Here is a 19,472-nt window from a genome sequence, read left to right on the forward strand (position 1 = left end):
CCAATCAGAATTGGTAAAAATGGGAGAGAGAGAAATAGAAGTTTAATGAAAACAAAATGCCTTTAACACCAGACCTAATTAGGGACCAAGACCCACATGTAGGTAGCTTTTTGCATGTCGCAAACAGCGATTTTCGCTGTTTGTGATGTGCAAAAAGCGCATCACGATGCACAAACCCAGTTTTGCGATTCTGTAACCTGGTTATTGAATCGCAAATCGGGTTTGCGACTCGCAATTAGGAAGGGGTGTTCCCTTCCTAATTGCGACTAGCAGTCCAATGTAGGATTGTTTTGTGACCGCGGGCGCAAACCGATCGCAGTTTGCACCCATTTCAAATGGGTGCTAAGCCATTCGCAAAAGGGAAGGGGTCCCCATGGGACCCCCTTCCCCATTGTGAATGTCATTGTAAAAAAAAATTCTGAAAAACATTTCATTTTTCGTTTTTGTAATGCATCTCGTTTTCCTTTAAGGAAAACTGAAAAACATTTCATTTTTCGTTTTTGTAATGCATCTCGTTTTCCTTTAAGGAAAACGGGCTGCATTACAAAAAAAAACTGCTTTATTGAAAAGCAGTCACAGACATGGTGGTCTGCTGTCTCCAGCAGGCCACCATCCCTGTGAGGGCCGCCATTTGCAAGGGGGTCGCAAATTGATACCCACCTCATGATTATTCATGAGGTGGGCATTTGCGACCCCCTTGCGAATCGCAGATGGTGTCAGGAACACCATCCTACATTCGGATTTGCGACTCGCAAATTGCGAGTCGGAAATCTGAACCCACCTACATGTGGCCCCAAATTCTTAAAAAAAGTCACAAAAGTGCACCCATGGTATATGTCTTTGAATTAGTGGCTTTCAAGAGCAGTATACCAGGAAATCGTACCCCTATAAAATATTTGCGAACTGTATTTTAGCATGGGTAAATACGCATGTGTAGATTTGCTCATGTGAAAATCTATTGAGCACTTGCAAGTTCATTTTCCCTCCAGCCACTTTCTTCCCAACCCTGGAAGAAGTTCTAATTCTACCATTGTCAGGAGTAAATTTCCAACCTTTCTTATTATGGGAAAATATTAGAGAGAAGCTGGTGAAAATCTTTAAAACATGCAGGTTAGTAGGTTTGCAGACTCCAAGGCATTCCAGCCCTGGAACTATTGCTTACTGCTTCCTCCAGCCCCAGTATGCAGATCTGCAGAAACATGGCAAAATAAGGAAATTGCTACAGTAGGGATTGAAACTGCAAGTATTCAAGCCCTACTATGGTAGTAGCCCTGGCATAATCAGAGAGGCTATTATCAGAGCTCTTACATAATGAGACTGCTGCCATAATTTGTCACCACACTACATGGCACCAGAGGGACAAGTAGATCTTTTTACAGGACAAGTAGATTTGAGAAGCAACCGGTCCCCTGGACAAGTAGATATTTTAATAAATTCCACACCCCTGCTGGCTCTGTATTTACTATTTCAAAGTGAGAAATAGCATGCACAGAGTCCAAGGGTTCCCCTTAGAGGTAAGATAGTGGCAAAAAGAGATAATTCTAATGCTCTATTTTGTGATAGTGTGGTCGATCAGTAGGCTTAGCAGAGGGTACTGTTAAGCATTTGTTTTACACACACAGGCAATAAATGAGGAACACACACTCAAAGACAACTCCAGGCCAATAGGTTTTTGTATAGAAAAATATATTTTCTTAGTTTATTTTAAGAACCGCAGGTTCAAGATTTACAAGTAATACTTCAAATGAAAGGTATTTCACTTAGGTAACTTAGGAACTTTGAATCAGCAAAATAGCATGTACAGTTTTCACAAAAATGGCAATAAGCTATTTTAAAACTAGACACAGTGCAATTTTCAACAGTTCCTGGGGGAGGTAAGTGTTTGTTAGTTTTGTAGGTAAGTGTGATGGGCTGGAACCAGTTCGCCCACACATGGCTCTCACTTGTGCTGACGCTGCCCCTGTTACTCCGAGGCTTCCTGGTCTCTCTGGCCGTGATTGGTGGAATGACCGGCAGTGGCGGGACGCCGGGAGGTCAAAAGTGCCGCTGCCAGAACTTACGGCGTTCAGTGGTTGTGAGGAGAAAGCGGGAGGCAAGAAAACAGCCGTGAACCATCCATTGGAGGAGGAGAATCCCAGCGAGAGAGAGGCGAACGAGGAAGACGATGAGCGGAGCCCACCCGAGATCTGGAGGCAGCGGTACCATCCGAGCACTGGAGGAGAAGGCGGAAGACGAGCAACGGGAGACCCTGTTCCAGGCAACCGGGAGGATGAAGTGCAGCATCCTGCAACGCTTCCAGAGAAGCGTGGCCATTCAGGTGCATAGGAACACGTCCCTGAACGAGAGAGAGAGAGAGAGAGAGAGAAAGAGAGCGGAGTGAGAGGGAGAAGGGAAAACACAGAAAGAAGGGAGGGGGAAGGACAAAACAGGGTAACATAAAAAGCACGAGCACTGGGGGGGGGTTGGAAAAGAGAAACAGGCAAGGACGTGGAAGAGAACAAATCGGGAGAGATAATATACGTACCACCGGGCACCGTAGAGCACCGTCACCAACAATAGACCAGCTAAGACCCGCGCACAGGAACGGTTGAGCACTGAAGGAAAATAATGAGACAGAAAGGACAGGAGTTAGACCACTAAAAGAAACAGACTGAAGAAAGCACATACTAACATAAACCGGTCTGAGAAATGTAACCTTGACAAGAACAGTGAGACAGGGAAAACAAAGAAAGCATAAGGAAACAAAACAGATACAAGTATCACGTTCTCTTACCGCTATTATTCTCTTCTCTCCACATGCGCTTCCCGGGGGACAACCTGTGAACCAGGGAGACAGAAAGAGAAGAGTGAAGACCGAACCTCAAGAACATCCCACCACCCTAAACCCAGCAAACAAAGACTGAAGTATACTCACCTGATTCATACCACATCCAATATCACCAATAAAATACCTTTTCCAAGACTATAACGCGGTCTAGAATGATTCATCCACACCAATACGGTTACAGTAAGTAAACCACCTACAGGGTTCAAAGTTGGGTCCAAGGTAGCCCATCGTTAGGTGTTCAGGGCAACCCCAAAGTTACCACACCAGCAGCTCAGGGCCGGTCAGGTGCAGAGGTCAAAGTGGTGCCCAAAACGCATAGGCTTCAATGGAGAAGGGGGTGCCCCGGTTCCAGTCTGCCAGCAGGTAAGCACCCGCGACTTCGGAGGGCAGACCATGGGGGTTTGTTTTGAGGGGCACCGCGGGGGACACAAGTCAGTACAGAAAGTACACCCTCAGCGGCACGGGGGCAGCCGGGTGCAGAGTGCAAACAGGCATCAGGTTTGCAATAGGTTTCAATGGGAGACCCAGGGGTCTCTTCAGCGAAGCAGGCAGGCAAGTGGGGGGGGGGCTCCTCTGGGTAGCCACCACCTGGGCAAGGGAGAGGGCCACCTGGGGGTCGCTTGTGCACTGGTGGTCGGATCCTTCAGGTCCTGGGGGCTGCGGGTGCTGTGTCTTTACCAGGCATCGGGTTCTTTGAAGCAGGCAGTCACGGTCAGGGGGAGCCTCTGGATTCCCTCTGCAGGCGTCGCTGGGCGGGTTCAGGGGGGTCAACTCTGGCTACTCACATGGTCGCAGTCGCCGGGGAATCCTCCCTGTAGTGTTGATTCTCCGCAGGTCGAGCCGGGGGCGTCGGGTGCAGAGTGGAAAGTCTCACCCTTCCGGCGGGAAACGTGTGGTCTTTAAAAGTTGCTTCTTTGTTGCAAAGTTGCAGTCTTTGTGGAACAGGGCCGCTGTCCTCAGGAGTTCTCGGTCCTTTTAGATGCAGGGTAGTCTTCTGAGGCTTCAGAGGTCGCTGGACCCTGGGGGATGCGTCACTGTTGCAGTTTTTCTTGAAGTGGGGAGACAGGCCGGTAGGGCTGGGGCCAAAGCAGTAGGTGTCTCCGACTTCTCTGCAGGGCTTTCAGGTCAGCAGTCCTTCTTCGTCTACAGTTTGCAGGAATCTATCTTGCTAGGTTCTGGGGGCCCCTAAATACTCCATTTAGGGGTGTGTTTAGGTCTGGGGGGTTAGTAGCCAATGGCTACTAGCCCTGAGGGTGGCTACACCCTCTTTGTGCCTCCTCCCTGAGGGGAGGGGGGCACATCCCTAATCCTATTGGGGGAATCCTCCATCTGCAAGATGGAGGATTTCTAAAAGTCAGCTGTCCTGACTGGCCAGTGACTCCTCCTTGTTTTTCTCATTATCTCCTCCGGCCTTGCCGCCAAAAGTGGGGCCGTGGCCAGAGGGGGCGGGCATCTCCACTAGCTGGAGTGCCCTGGGGCGCTGTAACAAAGGGGGTGAGCCTTTGAGGCTCACCGCCAGGTGTTACAGTTCCTGCAGGGGGAGGTGAGAAGCACCTCCACCCAGTACAGGCTTTGTTAATAGCCACAGAGTGACAAAGGCACTCTCCCCATGTGGCCAGCAACATGTCTGGTGTGTGGCAGGCTGAAAAAACTAGTCAGCCCACACTGGAAGTCGGGTATGTTTTCAGGGGGCATCTCTAAGATTCCCTCTGGGGTGTATTTCACAATAAAATGTACACTGGCATCAGTGTGCATTTATTGTGCTGAGAAGTTTGATACCAAACTTCCCAGTTTTCAGTTTAGCCATTATGGTGCTGTGGAGTTCGTGTATGACAGACTCCCAGACCATATACTCATATGGCTACCCTGCACTACAATGTCTAAGGTTTTGCTTAGACACTGTAGGGGCATAGTGCTCATGCACCTATGCCCTCACCTATGGTATAGTGCACCCTACCTTAGGGCTGTAAGGCCTGCTAGAGGGGTGACTTATCTATGCCATAGGCAGTGTGAGGTTGGCATGGCACCCTGAGGGGAGTGCCATGTCGACTTAGTCATTTTCTCCCCACCAGCACATACAAGCTGGCAAGCAGTGTGTCTGTGCTGAGTGAGGGGTCCCCAGGGTGGCATAAGACATGCTGCAGCCCTTAGAGACCTTCCCTGGCATCAGGGCCCTTGGTACCAGGGGTACCAGTTATAAGGGACTTACCTGGATGCCAGGGTGTGCCAATTGTGGAAACAAAGGTACAGGTTTAGGGAAAGAACACTGCTGCTGGGGCCTGGTTAGCAGGCCTCAGCACACTTTCAAATCATAACTTGGCATCAGCAAAGGCAAAAGGTCAGGGGGTAACCATGCCAAGGAGGCATTTCCTTACATATATGCACACCTAGAAGGGAAACCATGGGGTGGAGGGGGTTCCCTTTTAATGTTGCCTCTATTGCCATCATGTATTCTGCATTGATCTGTGTTTGCGATCAAGTTACAGCAGCAACATTGAATGTTTGCATCACTGTCTTTATGGTTAATTCAGCTGCACAAGTTCCCTTAGCGTGAATCCCTGTACTTTTGTGAGCTATTGTATTTTCAATATGGACCAAAGGAAGCTTGCCCTAGAGGACAAGAGAATTCACCAAAACTTTAAGGGAAGTACGTAGCACTTTGTAGTCCTCAGCCTCAAAACTCAGTGCATTACAGTAAAAGCAGCTAAATATGTTTGCCTAGTGGTGGTTGCAGGCTGCACAGAGCTGTCTGTATAGAATACACTCTTACGTTCTTGTATGAGTGACATATTTGGAGTTTGTGGGATTGTACTGTGATCGAAGCTCTACAGTGTGACTAAAGAATCCATTTGAAATTCTAAAGTCATTTTATATTTCTCTAACTAAGGGCCAGATGTAGCAAGCAGTTTTGCCCATTCTGTGTCTATGGGAAAATGTGTTTGTACATATGGCCCCAAATTCTTCATCTGCCCAGTACTGTGAGCGTGCACAGCATGTCATTGTGCGTTTGTATGTGCACATTCAAATTTCTACATTCTAAAATAATCTGGTTTAACACCATAGAGTGGGGAATGTTCATGGTTGGGTGACATAGCACTATCACAAACTGATACTGTAATGGATCCAGAGATGTGTTTAAAACACGCTGTGCCTCTGAGCCCCTGGCTTTAGAGGATATTAAACTTGAACCTGGGGTTCACTCTGCAGAGGAATCACAGGCTTGGAACTAATTACCTATGCACCTCAGACTGATTAATTCTATGGTGATATTTAGAAAAGAATTGAAGACTTTTTAGTTTAAGCAGGATTGACTAGTCTTGGGCCTTTTATCTTACCTAGAGTGCCGGGACACTCTATGAGTAGATGTGTGCTACATAAGTACTCTGTATTCATTCATTCATCCCCGCCTCATCCTCAACATACCCCGCAACAGCCACATCTCCGCCCACCTGAGACACCTGCACTGGCTTCCCGTCAACAAAAGGATCACCTTCCGACTCCTCACCCACGCACACAAAGCCCTCCACAACAAGGGACCCGAATACCTCAACCGCCGCCTCAGTTTCTACACACCCACCCGTCAACTTCGCTCCGCCAACCTCGCTCTCGACGCCGTCCCTCGCATCCGCCGCACCACGGCAGGTGGGAGGTCCTTCTCCTACCTGGCGGCCAAGACATGGAATTCCCTCCCCAACAACCTCAGGACAACCCAGGACCACTCCGCATTCCGGAGGCAACTCAAGACCTGGCTCTTCGAGCAGCAGTAACCCCTTCCCCCTAGCGCCTTGAGACCCCCACGGGTGAGTAGCGCGCTTTATAAATGTTTATGATTTGATTTGATTCATTCATTCATTCATGTGGTACAGAGTGTTTATCCTACCCCCTTGGTTTCTATATAATGAAGGATGAGATGCGGTGTGCTCCCTCCCCCCTTATGTTTAAAAGGCTCCCATGAGCCAGTGAGCTAGTAAGCTCACTTGGGATGCCCCTGTGCGCCTGTGGGGTGGTACTGTGAGCTGTGAAGTCTTGGGCAGCATTTTAGCAACCTAGATGACTTTCCTCTGCTCTCTACTACTACTGCTTTCTACTGGTGAAGGGCTAAAACCAGAATCACGTGTCTAGAGATAACAGCACTACCTTCACCAACTTTGATGAAAAACTACAGCAGCTTTGAAGTGAGTGTCCTACATTTTTTAGGAAGCAATGAGGTGAACTATGCCGGGATGAGAGGCAGTATGCTTCCTTCCCTTGTAATGCAGGATGAGAGGCAGTATGCTTCCTTCCCTTGTAATGCAGGGTGAGAGGCAGTATGCTTCCTTCCCTTGTAATGCAGGAGCCTGTTTTAAAGCCCATTTGTGCATCTTTTACCCTGAGATTCTCCGGCACAATGGAGGAAAAGCTTTCTTTTAATACCTCTTCCCTAAGAAGTGCATTACTTACAAAGGATGGAGGCCGATCATCATCAGCTGGGATAATGTCCTAGGCATCAGATAAAAAAGACCTGAAAACATTTTCATTGAACATAATATAGCCCCCTCTATCCATGTGTGGGGAGGGGCAGTGCAGGAACAGCAGACCAGTAATGGCCACCACCCCCTGGTTCTTACTAAGGTGTATTGACCAGACATTATCACAATTTCCAATTAATTCATGACCAAATCAACTGCATAAGTGGCTCCCTGTTTTTCTTATATTTATACCTTCCATAATAGAGTTAGGGAGGGTGTGCCATGCTTAGTAGTTTATACAATAGCAAATAGTGTGCCCCACCTACGGTCTTCTACAGTCAGTATAATACAAGAGGAACACAGATACAGGGCTATTCACTAAGGTAATTTAGACTTTTGACTAAGTTATTCCTGTAACATTACTCATACACTTTTGAGTAACTTTACAACTTTCGACTACTCACACAATCAGATTGCAAAGTTATTCAAACTGTAGACTAAGATACCTCCACCCATTGTAACAAGCAGTGTAGCCAAATTTACAAGTGTAAGTTACTATTGCTAAAAAACAGACAGTATTAAGTCCAGTCCAGTACATGGCCCAAGCACTAGTAGTTCAACATTCTCCTGTACAATAAAGGTAGACTTAAAATAAGACCCAACAGGAAATAAGGATACATTAAAATAAAGTATTTCATTATAAAATATTGTATCAACCTTTTTGCATTTATAAATTAAAGTAACATTAATTTTGTATTAATTTATAATTCTATACATAACTTTTAATAATCAAAGCATAATCTAAATATGTAATTGTTTAACTTTAGGTGGAAATGTATTTTGTAATTTAATCTTCAGAAAAGATTTTGTATGTAACTTGGAATATTTAAATTAATCAACAATTTTATTCAAAGTTGAGTTAAGTGTTGTAGCATTTTCTGCATCGGATTTAAAATAAATATATAAAAATAAGTTACCATACTATTCAATCTAAACATATTTTTACTAATTTATTATACATGTTATTGAGCTTTTTACATTTTCTTTGTACTTTACAATAGGGGGATCTCCACCCTGACTGTGCAGTCTACCTATGGTAAAGTAAAGGGAAAATGTAAAAACCTTTATTTAATTAAAAAAAACATAGTACATGTGACACATGTTTTAGGTACAGTAGTTCAAAGGGGTATACTACATGTGCTGAGGCTACCAGCCATGTTGTGCCACCAGCCTCAGGGTAGCCACGTCTCGTGATCTACTGTGTCAGCAAATCCCTAAAACGTGCCCTTATTCGTACAGCCAGCTCAGTACAGATTCAGGATGTGTTTCCAACTGATAATATTAAAATGGGGAAATCTTTTATTGATTAAGCAATTAACAAATCCTACAGCTAATAGGGAGGTCCTAAAGCAAACAAGGTATGGGTCTGCGGCCGATCTGTGGCGGATCCTTAGAGGTACCACTTAAAGCAGACCCTAGCCTGCTAGTATACAGGGTAAATAGAAAGGGCTCCAGTACACAGCTCTGTCTGACCCCTCGCCCAAGATCTAACGTGCTAGTGCATTTACCCCTGAGACCAAATCATGCTGTAGCCTTACCAATGGAGTATATATCTCTGAGAAAGGCTATAATCTGTGGGTCCAACCATAACTCTAATAAAATTGGCTATAATGTACTATGGAGAACACAATTAAATGCGATTGATAGATCGAAGAAGGCTAAGAACAAATGGCCCTTCTTCATAATGGTATGTTTACCAAAAAGTAGATTAAGTTTTAATCCCTGCTCAGAGGCCCCCAGGCCTTTTTGGAAAATATACTGTAGGTTGGATAGAATGTTGTTAGTTTCAGCACACTCTTTCTAGTGATGCAACAACATTCTCACTGTCGCTTTTACTAGGGAATCAAGGAGTGAAATAGGGCAGGTAACAGGCAGTATTGGCAGGATCACCGTTCTGGAAGATTGGTACGAAAATAGCCTCCGATCAAGTTTTAAGGATGCCTGAGGGGCAGCAAGACCATAGTACGCTAAATTGGGACCCACAGGGGGCATTGACCTTGAATAGATGACTGGGAATACCATCTGGGCCAGGGGCTTTACCACCCATGCTTCCTGCTATTGGCATATGGATTTCATCTCAAGAAAAACTAAGGGCCTCATTATGACCCTGGCGGGCGGCGGAGGCCGCCCGCCAGGATGCCGCCCTCCAAAATACCGCGCCGCGGTCAAAAGACCGCGGCGGGTATTACAAGTTTTCCCCTGGGCTGGCGGTCAGTTGCTGAAAAACCGCCCGCCAGCCCAGGGGAAAACGACCTTCCCACGAGGATGCCGGCTCGTAATCGAGCCGGCGGAGTGGGAAGGTGCGACGGGTGCAGTGGCACCCGTCGCGTATTTCAGTGTCTGCAATGCAGACACTGAAATACTTTGCGGGGCCCTCTTACGGGGGCCCCTGCCGTGCCCGTGCCCATGCCATTGGCATGGGCACGGCAGGGGCCCCCAGGGGCCCCGCGACCCCCCCCTACCGCCATCCTGTTCATGGCGGCTTTCCCACCATGAACAGGATGGCGGTAGGGGGGGTCGGAATCCTCATGGCTGCAGAGCGCGCTCCGCAGCCATGGAGGATTCACACGAGCAGCGGAAAGTCAGCGGGAGACCGCTGACTTTCCGCTTCTGACCGCGGCTGAACCGCCGCGGTCAGAATGCTCGTTGGAGCACCGCCAGCCTGTTGGCGGTGCTCCCGTGGGTCAGAATGACCCTCTAAGTTACTAAAATCAAAAGTCAAAGCTTCAATATAAGAAGGGTGAAACCCCTTGAACGACTGGCTATGGTCAAAATACATCTTTGAAAAATGGGTGATCCCCTGGGTCTCATTAGTTTCTGCCTCCAAACTGGGAATGCAATCATCCTTTAGAAAAGCTGCTGATGATGACTATCCCAAAAAGCTGTGGTATCTTTAGATGCACTGGTGTCAATCAGGGATTCCCAGGCAAGATTTTTTAATTCATTCTTCCATTTTTTTCAGTGCTACATTGTAATCTGGTTTGCACCTTCTCACCTCCAGGGGACAACGAGGTAACCTATAAATGGGCTATCTTGAGGTGTTTATGGGCTTTGGAACAATTACCTTCGAATCACCGAGGCCTATCAATGTTCATCTGGGGCTGTGTTATAGTTAAAGCGGCTTTGATACCACCAAAAATCGATAGAAATGCAGCCTTAGTGTCAGTGTCACTAGAAGAAATATCCAAGAATGTATGATAGGCATCCCTGTTGGTAATAACCATATTATCGAGAACATTTACCAAGTTTACAAAGACCAACTCCATTACAAATGCTATTGGAAGAGTGATGGGCCAGGAGAGAGGGCCCAATTCGGCTTCATCTGGCTGCAGACGGGCACAGGTGAGCCCGCTCATGGCCTGGTCTTTGCCTCGGCATGCTTCCAGGTGTTCCCTGCAGCCCGCTAGTGCTCAGCGCACAGAAGAGCGCTTTGCCACACATTGGAGCCCGCCGCCTGGTTTTGTAAAGGTAGCTTGGGGCTGTAGTCCCTGGTGTGGTCCTGGTGCTTGAAAAGGCTTCAAAGCCCACACCCGCGTTATTTCAGAATACTTAAAAGCACTTCTCCAAATGTTGGAGCTCTCCTCCTGGGCTCGTAAAGGTAGTTTGGGGCTGTGGTCGCTTCTGTGGCCTTGGTGGCTGAAAAGACGTCCTCCTTGTTAGACATAATGGTTAGGTTCTTGTGTGCATCCGCTAGGTGTACTCAAACTCTAGCCCGAGTTGGATGATATGCTGCATGTTTGCACATCTAAGAGCCAATATCTGCCCCTATCCAAGTCCAGATAGGTAATCGAAATTAACAGAACAAGCATGATGAAATGAGCAACTAAACAATATATATTTTAAAAAATGGCAATGTGGTTGATGGGTTTGATGTAATTACGATATGATAGAACCCCTCCCTTCCAAGCCCAGTTAAACCTATTCAACATGGAAAGTGCCTAGACCAGTTACTCAGAACGCCTTGAAACGCATACTGTACAAGATGTTTTCTGAATCTGCTACGTTGTGCGTCTTTAGAGACAAGATTGCTTTGTGGCAGTTTTTGTAATTTCAGGCTCAGAGTACTGAGAGCAGACGAGCTGAGCTACAGGTCCAAGGGCCTTCAGGGCTGATCTGTCTGCATCGCAAGCCTTATTCTTCCTGGAAATCAGGTGTTGTCCTTTTTAATGAAACACTTGTGTATTCAGGTTAAATACACTTTGTACATTTTCTTGGAAGGAGTCAGACCTCGTGATTGTGATTTAAATGGACAAATGAGCATATGAATTTGATTGCACACCTACTAAAACTTAATATATATCTAAATCAAACCACTAGTATATATTATATGAACTATTGTATATTGTAGCATCAAACATATACATTTTATGTTATGTGGTGCAGATTTATAGCGCGCTCTATCATCTGAGAGGGTATCCTGGCCCTGAGCAGGCTTGAGTGACCCAAGCCTAGAAAAGCTTGGTCTTCAGCTTCTTGCAGAAGTCAAGAAGGGAGGAGGAGGCTATTATGTGTAGTGGCAGAGCGTTCCATCCTTTAGGAGCAATGTAGGAAAAGGCTTGAGTGCCGGATCTGATTTTCCATATTTGTAGGATGTGTGCAAGCAGAGTCCGGACGAACAGAGGTGCTCAGAAGGTTTGTGAAACGGATGCGATTGTTGAGGTATGCCAGGCCGGTGTTATGTAGAGCCTTGAATGCGCGGGTGAAGAGTTTGAATTGAGCTGTGTGTGGGGAGCCAGTGGAGCTCCTTCAGGTGTGCTGTGATATGAGTGCGGTGTGTGAGGTTGAGAGTGATTCTGGCTGATGAGTTCTGAATATTCAGCTGCCTTCTGTGAGTTTTTTGCTGACCCCGGCATAGAGGGTGTTCTTGTAGTCCAGCTTGCTTTTGCCAGGGCGTGCATGAGAGCTTCCTGGGTGCTGATTGTGAGGCATTTGAAAATCTTCCTCAGCATCTACAGGGTATGGAAGCATGAGGCAGTGACTGCGTTGACTTGGATGGTCATTTTGATTTTGATGACGATCCTGAGGTTCTTGACCTGGGTGATGAGTGTCCATGTAGTCCCACGGTGTAGTGCTCTTCCCGAAGATCACAATTTTAGTGTTATCAGTATTCAGTTTGAGACAGTTGTTTTTCATCTACTGGGAAATTTCAGTCATACAGGAATTGAACTTGATCCAGGTACTGGGCGTCTTGACCATGAGAGCACAGAGTATTAGAGTGGCCAGACGAGAGAAAGGGGTTTAGGGGATTTGAACAGTGGGGAGGGAGATCTGAAAAAAGAGAACGCACATAATATTCAGACGGAAAAAGAGCATTGACTTCTGGGCAATACCGGTTTTATACTCTAGCCCCATCGAAGATAGCCACCACTTAGTGCACCAGTGATTTATAGTGCTGACACACACTCTTTCTCTGGAACTAAATGATGGACAATATTAGTTCCCATATTGAATCACAGCATAGAATATTGATTGTATATTATAATGCATGCAACCCCAATACAGGCAGAGGTCCAAGGTGGCAACCACAGGCGATACTAGTTCTTGCTTTGAATCACAGCGGGCAATATATTCACCTATTGTAGTAAATGCAAACCCCAACACAGGCAGGGTTTCAATGTAGTAATAACAGGCAATGTTTGTTCTCACATTGAATTGTAGGAGGCACGATTGATCGCCTCTTGGAGTACATGTAGACCCCATGTCAGGCAGGGGTCAAGGGGTTAGCTGGCAGTGGAATTCGCAACAGGATGACCATTTCGAGGTCTCTGCAAACCAGTGGGCTTTTCCACTGGGTAGTTGCCATTGCCCTGAGGTAGGCTGGGATTTCCCTAGGTGCGGGCCCTAGAACGCGCACCACTGGGATTCTGACAGTTTCCAAGCAGCTGCACAGGTTGCGGAAGAGATGGAAGCATTCAGAATGGGTGTGAGCATGGCACGTATGGGTTGCAGTGCTCTGGAGTAGGCATGTTGTGGACAGAGGTCCGATGGGACCCCTGAGAAGATGGATGTGATGGTGGCAGCAGTCTCTTCTGGGTTGATGATGGACCATTTGGTTAGCATTTGCAGTTTGGATAAGATCGGGAGGCATTTGACTAGGTCTCTCGGGTCCGATAGCAGGTTGAAGATACTGTAAATGGCTGGAGATTTGTTGCTGAAGAATTGAGAGGGGTCCTCTGAGGGGGTATTGGTACCATACAGCAATAATCCGTACTCAGTGGGTTTCCTAGATCCTTAGGCCCCTATGCCACTGCACCTGCTGCACCATTCAAATAGTGGCCTCTAGTGCCTGCAGGGTAACTGCACTTGTGACTGCTTGTTTAGTAGTAAAATATAGAAATAATCGGTGCTCAGTGGTTTTCCTAGAGCTTTTGCCCCCTGCGCCATTACACTTGTTGCACCAGTCATATCATGGCCCTCGTGCCTGCAAGGTAACTGCTCTTGGGACTGCTTGTTCAGTGGCAACATATAGTAATAATTGGTGGGTTTCCTAGAGCTTTTGGCCTCTGTGCCCCCTGTGAACAACACCTCCCCGTGGAATGACACCTGGTAGCCTTCAGCACTCGGACCCACACCGACAGAGCACACCTGCAACCTCAGCATCATCCCAGGCAGCAAACTCCCCATGAAATGCCAGATCACCGTAGTCTCCTCCGCCTGCTTCCACACCCTTCGCAAGCCCAAAACAATATTCACGTGGCTCCCTGTCAACACCAGGAAAGTCATCACTCAAGCTCAAGTCACCAGCCGGCTGGACTGCGGCAATGCACTCTAAACAGGTCTCATTCCCCGTATCTGCTGAAGCAACAGTGGAGGATACTCCTACCTCGCCGCCAAGTCCTGGAACAACCTCTTCCTACCCCTCAGAATATCACCCTCTCACCCTGAATCCATAAAAGGACCCAAGACCTGGTTCTTCACTTGATCCCAGCAGAAACCCAGTGCCTGGATACCCTACAGGTAATTAGCCGTGCTCTACAAATCTGAATTGACTGATTGATTGATAAGCCAAGTATGAGTTTGCCACTAGTTGGCCCCTCACCATCTTTGCGGTTTAAGGCGTTCCATAGAAGACAGATTTGTTTCCTGATGAAATGCAATGTGAGTCTGCTTCGAAAGTAGGAATAAAATTATTGACTGCATCTGTGTTTGGCCATTCCCTGGATATTCAAAGTCAGTATGCAATATGTGGGCATAAATGTCGTCTGATGTGTTAGCATTTCAGTGCCTAGGTTGTCCATCTGCCCTCCTCCAGTTTTGAAATTCTAGAGGCTGTGATCACAGTTGGACCCCGACTCGCAAGTATAGAGTAATGGTGAGTGTCCATGAACAAAAGCATAAAACACTTACCCCAACCCCCATTCCTGGTTGTGTCTTAAACATGGCCATGACCAAATGAAAGCTGAAAAACGAAGTCGGAGAAGAGAGGAACATGTTCCATCAAGGTCTGGGGGATTACAGTCTCTTGGGTTGTCCAAGAGAGAGATGCACAATCCGTACCCTAATAGTGGTGCCCATTTTTGCTCTCCCTATCCCCCAGCCAAGGCCACAAGGAATATAGCCTTCTCAACATGCGCTCTGAGAGGCCCCTCCACTCCAAAACAGGGCACAGTTTGTGGTGTCATGGCTCTTGGTCAGACGTCATGACATTAATTTCATGTGATGTGATGTGGGTCAGCGAGGGAGCAATCCAGCCAGCACTGACTTGTTCACATCTATTCTGTCCCCGAGGATGGCCTGATCTGCTTGTAGGAGTCCCATATCAATCACTAAGAAGTCCAATTTAGTTTCCACAATAGTTTATACATCCTTGATGGCCTGATGGCACCTGAGCTGATCCAGTGTGAACAGGAAAGCATTGAAGTATGTGAATGCAGTTACCTTTGTTATATACTCCCAGAGAAGTTAACTTTGTTATATACACTTCCCGAAACTAAAGAAACAGCAGTACATCCGGATCCTTCTTTTTCCACAATCTGTTTTTGTTTAAATTAAATCTTCTCCATGTGTATCTACCTAAAGCTGAAGCTGTAGCATGTAGGTGCTCCGTGCTTGCCGTATCTGTACTAAGTAACTATGTGAACACGGTAAATCACCTCTTTTTAAGAAGAAAATAGGATGTGATGTGTTCAACAGAACATTTAGTTAAATATTTGTGTATGGTGACTTTACCCTCGCTAAGTTTCAATCATGGTAAAGAAGAGATGGTGTTTATATCCAGTTAAAACATTGTGTATCACATTCTGTTATATTTACATTTTGTAATTTCGAATCTCTTTGCATCCCACAGGACACATTCCTTGAATGCATCAATTGCTTGGGGAGACCAACAATGGTTCAGTAAATCAACAACAAATGGTAATAAATAATCAACTCCAGTATTCAGGAAAACATCAGTGCAATCACAGACTGAGGACCCTGAACATAAATTGACAGACGTTGGAAGAAGCTCCGAAGGACAATTCAGTGAACGCAGGAGACTGAGCTGTGCACCTCCACGCCACGCGACTGAGAGATGACCTCTAGAAAATGAAGGCAACAACACTGACAAATCACCTCCTGAATAAACAGACGACCAACATCATTTTGAATATGGGATTTGTATGATGTGACTACCACAGTGCTTCGATACCTAAAATTATAAAAGACCATAATTCAGTGCTCTAGGTGTATTGTAAACTTCCTCCCTACACCACAGCAACCAGAGAAAAGCACAAAGGAGTGAAGAAAACAACTGAAAGGTAAAGGAGAGAGGACTTCTGCTGTCTACAATACAACGGACTCTCCTAATGTGCACCAACCGAAATGAGGTTAATCCTTACCCACAAGCATTGAAAAATGTTATCCAATCTAATCTCTCGTAAGGAAGCCTTGCTCATATTATGAGTGTGGCAAGTATTTAGTGACCATTGTATTTTACTTTTAAATTGGAAATCAAATGTCCTAAATACAAACAAATACAGGGAAGTGAGAATAAGACAAGTGCTTTATCAACTATGTTGGCCCGTCAGGAAACACAGTCATGGGATGTAGAAAGATATATACCCGACCTAGAGGCACTACCCAATAAAGAAGAATCATACACAGACAGTGAGAGCTTTAGTTTGTCATCACTATTAAAGCACCATCAGCAAACACACACAGGAGAAAACCCATTCAAATGCAGTGAATGTGCGAAACGTTTTAGTCAGTTATCATACCTCCAAGTACATCAGCGAACACACACTGGGGAAAAACCATACCATTGCAGTAAATGTGTGAAGAGCTTCAGTTGGTTATCACACCTCCAAAGACATCAGCGAACACACAAGGGGGAGAGACCATACCATTGCAATGAATGTGTGAAGAGCTTCAGTCATTTATCAGATCTCCAAAAACATCACCGAACACACACAGGGGAGCAACCATACCATTGCAGTGAATGTGTGAAGAGCTTTAGCCACTTATCAACCCTACAACAACATCAGCGAATACACACTGGGGAAAAACTGTACCATTGCAATGAATGTAAAAAGAGCTTTAGTCTATTATCACACCTCCAAAGACATCAGCGAACACACATGGGGGAGAAGCCATACTATTACAAAGAATGTGTGAAGAGCTTCAGTCATTTATCAGATCTCCAAAAACAACAGCAATCACAAACAGGCGAAAACCCATACCATTGCAATGAATGTGTGAAGAGTATCAGTCTTTTATCAAATCTCGAAAAACATCAGCGATCACATTCAGGTGAAAAACCATACCATTGCAGCGAATGTGGAAGTAGTTTTAGTAAATCTTCCTCATTAAGGAAACATCAGCAAGTACACACAGGGGAAAATCCATTCAAGTGCAATGAATGTGTGAAAAGCTTTAGTCATTATCAGCTCTCCAGTGCCATCAGCGAACACACACCGGGGAAAAACCGTACCAGTGCAGCGAATGTGGAAGTAGTTTTAGTCATTCTTCAACATTAAAGAAACATCAGCGAATACACACAGGGGAAAAGCCATTCAAGTGCACTGAATGTGTAAAGAGCTTTAGTCAGTTACCGCACCTCCTAAGACATCAGCGTATGCACACAGTGGAAAAGCCATTCAAGTGCACTGAATGTGTGAAGACCTTTAGTTGCTTATCGAACCTCCAAAGACATCAGCGTACTCACACTGGGGAAAAACCATACCATTGCGGTGAATGTGGATGTAGCTTTGGTGACTCTACGACATTAAGGACTCATCAGCGAATACACACAGGAGAAAAGCCATTCAAGTGCACTGAATGTGTGAAGAGCTTTAGTCGGTTATCGAACCTCCAAAGACATCAGCGTATGCACACAGGGGAAAAGCCATTCAAGTGCACTGAATGTGTGAAGACCTTTAGTTGCTTATCGAACCTCCAAAGACATCAGCGTACTCACACTGGGGAAAAACCATACCACTGCAGTGACTGTGGAAGTAGCTTTAGTCATTCTTCGACATTAAGGACTCATCAGCGAATACACACAGGAGAAAAGCCGTTCAAGTGCAATGACTATGGAAAGAGCTTCAGTTGTTTATCAAACCTAAAACAGCATCAGCGAACACACACTTGGTAGAAACGATATGACTGCAGTGAATGTGGAAGTAGCTTTAGTCAAATATCACAATTACAAAGACATCAGCAAACACACTCGGGTGAAATAACTTCAGTTGAACTGAGTGTGTGAAGAGCTTTAGTCACTCAGCACTCCTATTAAGACATCAACATACACACTCGAGGGAAAAACCATTCAGATGCAGTGAATGTATGAAGAGTTACAGTTGGTTAGCACACCATCAAAGACATTATCGAACACATGCAGAGGAAAAACCATACAGTTGCAGTGAATGTGTGAAGAGCCTTAGTTGGTTATCACACCTCCAAGTACATCAGCGAACACACACAGGGGGAAACCATTCAAGTGCAGTGAATGTGTGACAAGTTTTAGTCTATTACCAAGCCTACATAGCCATCAGCGAATTACAGAAGAAGATAAAATTACAACTATGTGGGACCTCCAAATGCCAGATGATAAAAAGGTTGATGATAGAAGACCCGACTAGTCAGAAAAGAAAAATCACACACAAAGCTTTGTAGAATTATAAGAGAGTCTGTTGTCAATGATTGCTCATTTCATTTCTCTACAAATAAGAGAAAAAAAAGAAGTTGCAAGGCACACATTAATACATCAGCAGAGTGTGGACTAAAAGATAGGAAACTTTTCTTCTCCCATGAACTAGAGTCATAAAGAAAACCATCCAAGCATACCTGTCATTGCTGCCCGTAAAGGCAACACTACAACCAATACTTGGACTTACAAGTGTATTTTCAGCTAACTTTGGGTTATAGTGGTAAAACCTATAAACCCATCACAGTCAAACTGATTTAACAAGCACACCCTGGAGAATATTCATAGCTGGTTGTGGTGTTTGGTACTTGTATGCAACATTGATGGTTGAGTGACAGCAGCCAGAGAACAGTGTCCAAAAGCGTGAGAATTGAAAGTAGGAAAATGTGAGCTGTAACTCTCTGGGTTAATGCTTGTAGTGCACGACATGTACCTCCCAAGGCCTGATGCATGAGAAGTGATGATCATTTCCATCATCACATGGTCCTTCCCATGGTCCTTCCCCAGTGCCGTTCAACAGCTGCATCTTTAGGAGACTGGACGTCTCACCATGGACTACGTAAATGATTCATTTTTAGAATAATTGCATGTAAATATATTTTATGAGTTTCTTATTTGCAGAGAATCATTCATCCAAATCCTGTTTGGTGCAAGGTTAGAATCAGTGTATGCTAGTCAAAGAGCAAATCAGTGTATACTAATCAAGGAGAGAATCAGTGTATGCCAATCAAGGAGTGAATCAGTGTATGTTAATCAATTAATAATAACTTCATTTAGTTGTTGGCAGCTGTACAGTGCATTATTACGATTTATACAAAAACCCATCTCCCCACCATATCATGCAGTATTTCATCATGAATAGCTTATACAAATCACAACTGTGTCCAAAGCAGTGGCCTTCATCCCTAACGTGCATTATCCAAACATTATTAAGATCACAGTCACATTTTATAGCTTCTATAAAGTCCATAAACAAAAACATAAACAAACTTAAGATCACATATTAAAACCT

At 45.3% G+C, this 19,472-nt stretch overlaps 2 pseudogenes; one reads left to right on the plus strand and one right to left on the minus strand.

The window, feature by feature from the left end:
- The window catches only part of LOC138287310 (zinc finger protein 850-like), a 369,596-nt pseudogene that overhangs the window by 58,776 nt on the left and 291,348 nt on the right, over positions 1 to 19,472 (minus strand).
- On the plus strand, positions 15,627 to 19,005 carry LOC138287306 (zinc finger protein 271-like; annotated as a pseudogene).

This window comes from Pleurodeles waltl, chromosome 4_1, assembly GCF_031143425.1.
Source record: "Pleurodeles waltl isolate 20211129_DDA chromosome 4_1, aPleWal1.hap1.20221129, whole genome shotgun sequence".
Lineage (NCBI taxonomy): Eukaryota > Metazoa > Chordata > Amphibia > Caudata > Salamandridae > Pleurodeles > Pleurodeles waltl.